Source organism: Triticum dicoccoides, chromosome 2A, assembly GCF_002162155.2.
Source record: "Triticum dicoccoides isolate Atlit2015 ecotype Zavitan chromosome 2A, WEW_v2.0, whole genome shotgun sequence".
Taxonomy (NCBI): Eukaryota; Viridiplantae; Streptophyta; class Magnoliopsida; order Poales; family Poaceae; genus Triticum; species Triticum dicoccoides.
In genome coordinates, this window is record NC_041382.1 from 717,829,959 (window position 1) to 717,837,311 (window position 7,353).

A 7,353-nucleotide genomic window follows, 5' to 3' on the forward strand; every position below is an offset into this window, starting at 1 on the left:
CGCTTATGTGAAAAAGTTTCAGGCTGATAAGCTCGAACCCAAAGCAGATAAATGCATCTTCATAGGACACCCAAAACAGTTGGGTATACCTCCTGTCTCAGATCCGAAAGCAATAAGGGATTGTTTCTAAAATCGGGTCCTTTCTCGAGGAAAAGTTTCTCTCGAAAGAATTGAGTGGGAGGATGGTGGAGACTTGATGAGGTTATCGAACCGTCTCTTCAACTAGTGTGTGGCAGGGCACAGGGAGTTGTTCCTGTGGCACCTACACCAATTGAAGTGGAAGCTTATGATAGTGATCATGAAACTTCAGATCAAGTCACTACCAAACCTCGTGGGATGACAAGGATGCGTACTACTTCAGAGTGGTAAGTAATCCTGTCTTGGAAGTCATGTTGCTAGACAACAATGAACCTACGAGCTATGGAGAAGCGATGATGGGCCTGGATTCCAAAATGGCTCGAGGCCATATAATCCGAGAGAGGATCCATATATGAAAACAAAGTGTAGACTTTGGTAGAACTACTTGATGATCATAAGGCTGTTAGGTACATATGGATTTTAAAAGGAAGACGGACAATGATGGTAAGTATCACCATTAAGAAAGCTCGACTCGCCGTGAAGATGTTTTCCAACAAGTTCAAGGAGTTGACTACGATGAGACTTTCTCACTCGTAGCGATGCTAAGAGTCTGTTGGAATTATATTAGCGATTACTGCATTATTTATGAAATCTTGCAGATAGGATGTCAAAACATTGTTTCCTCGACGACTTTTTGAGGAAAGGTTGTATGTGATACAACCGAAAGGTTTTGTCAATCCTGAAAGATGCTAATAAGTATGCAAAGCTCCAACAATCCTTCTAAGGACTCGAGTAAGCATCTCGGAGTTGGAATGTATGCTTTGATGAGATGATCAAAGATTTTGGGTGTATACAAAGTTTATCAGAAACTTGTATTTCCAGAGAAGTGAGTGGGAGCACTATAGAATTTCTGATGAATATATGTTGTTGACATATTGTTGATCAGAAATGACGTAGAATTTCCGGAAAGCATATAGGGTTATTTGGAAAGTGTTTTCAATGGAAAGCCTGGATTAAGCTACTTTAACATTGAGCATCAAGGTCTATAAGGATAGATCAAAACGCTTAATGGTACTTTCAAATGAGCACATACCTTGACCTGATCTTGAAGGTGTTCAAGATGGATCAGTCAAAGAAGGAGTTCTTGCCTGAGTTGTAAGGTATGAAGTTAAGACTTAAAGCTCGACCACGGCGGAAGAAAGAGGAAGGACAAAGGTCATCCCCTATGCTTTTGTCATAGGCTCTATACGGTATGCCATGCTGAGTACCGCTCCTGATGTGTGCCTTGCCACATATCTGGCAAGAGGGTACAAAGGTAATCTAGGAGTAGATCACCAGATAGCAGTCTAAATTATCCTTAGAGGAATAAGGATATGTTTCTCGGTTATGGAGGTGATAAAGAGTTCGACGTAAAGAGTTACGTCGATGCAAGCTTAACACCTATCCGGATAGCTCTGAGTAGAGATACCGGATACGTATAATGGAATAGCTCCAAGTAGAACAGTTATTTGAAATGGCTCCAAATATAGCGTAGTAGTTGCATCTACAAGATGACATAGAAATTTGCGTAGTACATACGGATCTGAATGCTGCAGACCCGTTGACTGAAACCTCTCTCACAAGCATAACATGATCAAACCCAGAACTCTTTGGGTGTTAGTCACATGGGGATGTGACCTTGAGTGTTAATCACATATTGATGTGAACCGGATTATTGACTCTAGTGCAAGTGGGAGACTGTTGGAAATATGCCCTAGAGGCAATAATAAATTGGTTATTATTATATTTCCTTGTTCATGATAATCGTTTATTGTCCATGCTAGAATTGTATTGATAGGAAACTCAGATACATGTGTGGATACATAGACAACACCATGTCCCTAGTAAGCCTCTAGTTGACTAGCTCGTTGATCAATAGATGGTTACGGTTTCCTGACCATGGACATTGGATGTCGTTGATAACGGGATCACATCATTAGGAGAATGATGTGATGGACAAGACCCAATCCTAAGCCTAGCACAAGATCATGTAGTTCGTATGCTGAAGCTTTTCTAATGTCAAGTATCATTTCCTTAGACCATGAGATTGTGCAACTCCCGGATACCGTAGGAGTGCTTTGGGTGTGCCAAACATCACAACGTAACTGGGTGGCTATAAAGGTACATTACAGGTATCTCCAAAAGTGTCTGTTGGGTTGGCACGAATCGAGACTGGGATTTGTCACTCCGTGTAAACGGAGAGGTATCTCTGGGCCCACTCGGTAGGACATCATCATAATGTGCACAATGTGATCAAGGAGTTGATCACAGGATGATGTGTTACGGAACGAGTAAAAGAGACTTGCCGGTAACGAGATTGAACCAGGTATCGGGATACCGACGATCGAATCTCGTGCAAGTATCGTACCGCTAGACAAAGGGAATTGAATACGGGATTGATTAAGTCATTGACATCGTGGTTCATCCGATGAGATCATCGTGGAACATGTGGGAGCCAACATGGGTATCCAGATCCCGCTGTTGGTTATTGACCGGAGAGTCATCTCGGTCATGTCTGCATGTCTCCCGAACCCGTAGGGTCTACACACTTAAGGTTCGATGACGCTAGGGTTATAGGGAAAGGATGTACGCGGTTACCGAATGTTGTTCGGAGTCCCGGATGAGATCCTGGACATCACGAGAAGTTCCGGAATGGTCCGGAGGTAAAGATTTATATATGGGAAGTCCTGTTTTGGTCACCGGAAAAGTTTCGGGTTTTATCGGTAACGTACCGGGACCACCGGGAGGGTCCCGGGGGTCCACCAAGTGGGGCCACAAGCCCCGGAGGGCTGCATGGGCCAAGTGTGGGAGGGGACCAGCCCCAGGTGGGCTGGTGCGCCTCCCTCTTCCCCTCCCCTTGACCGCCCCCTAGATGGGATCTAGGGGCTGCCGCCACCCCTAGGGAGGGAACCCTAGGTGGGGGCGCAGCCCCTCCCCTCCCCCTATATATACTTGAGGTTTGGGGCTGCCCAACACATGTGAATTCTCTCCCTGTTGGTGCAGCCCTACCTCTCTTCCTCCTCGTCTCTCGTAGTGCTTGGCGAAGCCCTGCTGGAGTTCCATGCTCCTCCACCACCACCACACCGTCGTGCTGCTGCTGGATGGAGTCTTCCCCAACCTCTCCTTCTCCCCTTCCTGGATCAAGGCGTAGGAGACGCCACCGGTCTTCGCAAATTATGTCGTAGCTCGCGCTTTAGTTCTACTGTTTAGATATGTTCCTAGAGAAAATTTAGTTGAAAGTTGATAGTAGCAATTATGCGGACTAGGTCCGTAAACTGAGGATTGTCCTCATTGCTTCATAGAAGGCTTATGTCCTTAATGCACCGCTCAGTGTGCTGAACCTCGAACGTCGTCTGTGGATGTTGCGAACATCTGACATACACATTTTGATAACTACGTGATAGTTCAGTTAAACGGTTTAGAGTTGAGGCACCGAAGACGTTTTGAAACGTCGCGAAACATATGAGATGTTTCGAGGGCTGAAATTGGGATTTCAGGCTCGTGCCCACGTCAAGAGGTATAAGACCTCCGACGATTTTCTTAGCCCACAAACTAAGGGAGAAAAGCTCAATTGTTTCGAGGGGAAGGAGAGTGCATCTACATACCCTTGTAGATCGCTAAGCGGAAGCGTTCAAGTGAACGGGGTTGATGGAGTCGTACTCGTCGTGATCCAAATCACCGATGATCCTAGTGCCGAACGGACGACACCTCCATGTTCAACACACATACAACCCGGTGACGTCTCCTACGCCTTGATGCAGTGAGGGGAGAAGGAGAGGTTGGGGAAGACTCCATCCAGCAGCAGCACGATGGTGTGGTGGTGGTGGAGGAGCACGGAACTCCATCAGGGCTTCGCCAAGCACTATGAGAGACGAGGAGGAAGAGAGGTAGGGCTGCGGCAAGAGGGAGAGGATATCGTGTGTGTTGCAGCCTCCAATACCTCAAGTATATATAGGGGAATGGGAGGGGCTGCGCCCCCACCTAGGGTTCCCTCCCTAGGGGTGGCGGCAGCCCCCAAATCCCATCTGGGTGGCGGCCACAAGGGGGAGAGGGGGAGACGCACCTGGGGTGGGCCTTAGGGCCCATCTGCCCTAGGGTTTGCCCCCTTCCCCTCTTGGAGGCGCCTTGGGCCTTGGTGGGAGGCGCCCCAGCCCATCTAGGGGCTGGTCCCTTCCCATTGTTGGCCCGTGTAGGCCTCCGGGGCTGGTGGCCCCCCGGACCCCTCCGGTGGTCCCGTTACACTACCGGTGATGCCCGGAATACTTCCAGCGACCAAAACAGGACTTCCCATATATAAATCTTTACCTCCGGACCATTCCGGAACTCCTCGTGACATCTGGGATCTCATCCGGGACTCCGAACAACATTCGGTAACCGCGTACATACTTTCCCTATAACCCTAGCGTCATCGAACCTTAAGTGTGTAGACCCTACGGATTCAGGAAACATGCAAACATGACCGAGACACCTCTCCGGTCAATAACCAACAGCGGGATCTGGATACCCATGTTGGCTCCCACATGCTCCACGATGATCTCATCGGATGAACCATGATGTCAAGGACTTAATCAATCCCGTATACCATTCCCTTTGTCTAGCGGTACGATACTTGCCCGAGATTCGATCGTCGGTATCCCGATACCTGGTTCAATCTCGTTACCGGCAAGTCTCTTTTACTCTTTCTGTAACACATCATCCCGTGATCAACTCCTTGATCACATTGTGCACATTATGATGATGTCCTACCGAGTGGGCCCAAAGATACCTCTCCGTTTACACGGAGTGACAAATCCCAGTCTCGATTCGTGCCAACCCAACAGACACTTTCGGAGATACCTGTAATGTACCTTTATAGCCACCCAGTTACGTTGTGACGTTTGGCACACCCAAAGCACTCCTACGGTATCCGAGAGTTGCACAATCTCATGGTCTAAGGAAATGATACTTGACATTAGAAAAGCTTTAGCATACGAACTACATGATCTCGTGCTAGGCTTAGGATTGGGTCTTGTCCATCACATCATTCTCCTAATGATGTGATCCCGTTATCAACGATATCCAATGTCCATGGTCAGGAAACCGTAACCATCTATTGATCAACGAGCTAGTCAACTGGAGGCTTACTAGGGACATGGTGTTGTCTATGTATCCACACATGTATCTGAGTTTCCTATCAATACAATTCTAGCATGGATAATAAACGATTATCATGAACAAGGAAATATAATAATAACCAATTTATTATTGCCTCTAGGGCATATTTCCAACAATTGCGCCCATAAAGTTCTGGAGAGCTCGTGGTCCCTCTGGATTAAACTCCCACAGGCGAAGGGGGCGACGTTTGCCGGGCAATATTCGGTGAATCAGCATGACCTGCATCACCTTGACCAAGCTGAGGTCTCCTTCCAAGAGATCCTTAATTCGGCCCTGTAAGAAGGGCACGTCTTTGGGCAAACCCCAATCTAACCCTCTGTTAACCCATGACGCTAGCCGTGGGGGGGGGGGGACCCGAGCGAAAGGCAGGAAGCGCCACCCACTTGGTGCTCCGGGGAGTGGTGATATAAAACCACTCTCGTTGCCACAAGCCTAGCTCCTCTTTAAAAGAGCCCTCGGGCCATGGAGCATCAACATTTTTGCTTATAATAGCGCCTCCGCACTCTGCGTGCCGTCCCTTGATCCTCTTCGGCTCCACTTTGAAAGTCTTGAGCCATAATCCGAAGTGAGGGGTAACACAGAGGAACGCTTCGCATACAATGATAAACGAGGAGATATGGAGGATGGACTCCGGAGCTAACTCGTGGAATTCCAGCCTGTAATAAAACAGCAGTCCCCTCACGAAGGGGTCCATCGGGAAGCCTAACCCCCGAAGGAAGTGAGACACAAACACTACGCTCTCACCGAATTGGGGACTGGGGATAGCCTGCCTTTGAGCAGGCAACCTGTGCAAAATTTCGGCGATCAAGAACTTAGCCTCTCTCAACTTTAGCACGTCCTCCTCCGTGACGGAGGAGGGCATCCATCGGCCTTGAAGGTCGGAACGGACATTGTCGAAGGTCTGAGGCGCCCGGAATATGGAGCCTAGGGTGTTGGAACTCAAGGCGACGGGCGAACTTGTTTTGGGATTGGAGAAAAGGAGTAAGGCCCTGGTCTCTTTATAAGAGGTTGAATACCAGGAGCCCTCCCCGTAACCGTTTGGGACTCGCCTTTAATCGAGAAAACATGCTAACGGACATGATTGGGTTACCCACGTCCGTATTGATGAGAATCCCATAAAAGGGGGGCACACGATCTCTGCTTTGATAAGACGCACGAAGGAAACTACCTCGCAAAACACGCTAAGGTGGAAAAGTGAAGACGATTCAAGTAAAGGATTTGTCTGTAGTGTGATGAAGCACTGCGGAATACGTCAGCAGATTTGATTTGTGTTAACATCATTCTCTCTATGGCAATATGTGGAGGCTTATTTCACAGAGCCGGACACTACTCTTGGTGTTTACAATCTTCTATGAAGGACTTGGAGGAGGAACCCGCCTTGCAATGCCAAAGACAATTTGCGCGCCAGACTCGTCGTCATTGAAGCCTGGTTTAGGGGCTACTGAGGGAGTCCTGGATTAGGGGGTGTTCGGGTAGCCGGACTGTACCTTCAGCCGGACTCCTGGAATATGAAGATACAAGATTGAAGACTTCGTCCCGTGTACGGATGGGACTTTCCTTGGCGTGGAAGGCAAGCTTGGCGATGCGGATATTCAAGATCTCCTACCATTGTAACCGACTCTATGTAACCCTAACCCTATCCGGTGTCTATATAAACCGGAGGGTTGTAGTCCATAGGCAATCAACTCCATATACAACAATCATACCATAGGCTAGCTTCTAGGGTTTAACCTCCTTGATCTCGTGGTAGATCTACTCTTGTACTACCCATATCATCAATATTAATCAAGCAGGACGTAGGGTTTTACCTCCATCAAGAGGGCCCGAACCTGGGTAAAACATTGTGTTCCCTGCCTCCTGTTACCATCTGGCCTAGACGCACAGTTCGGGACCCACTACCCGAGATCCACCGGTTTTGACACCGACAGGGTGTGTTTTGCAGGTTTATCGGGGGTGCCATGAATCTGACATAGTTTGTCAAGAATCTTGTTTAGGCCAGACGGTCCATCTCTGCTGCCTTTGAAAGGCTTTTTCCGCTGACCTGGTTGAGAGCCCCTGAATCCGGCATTTACCGCCGTATTA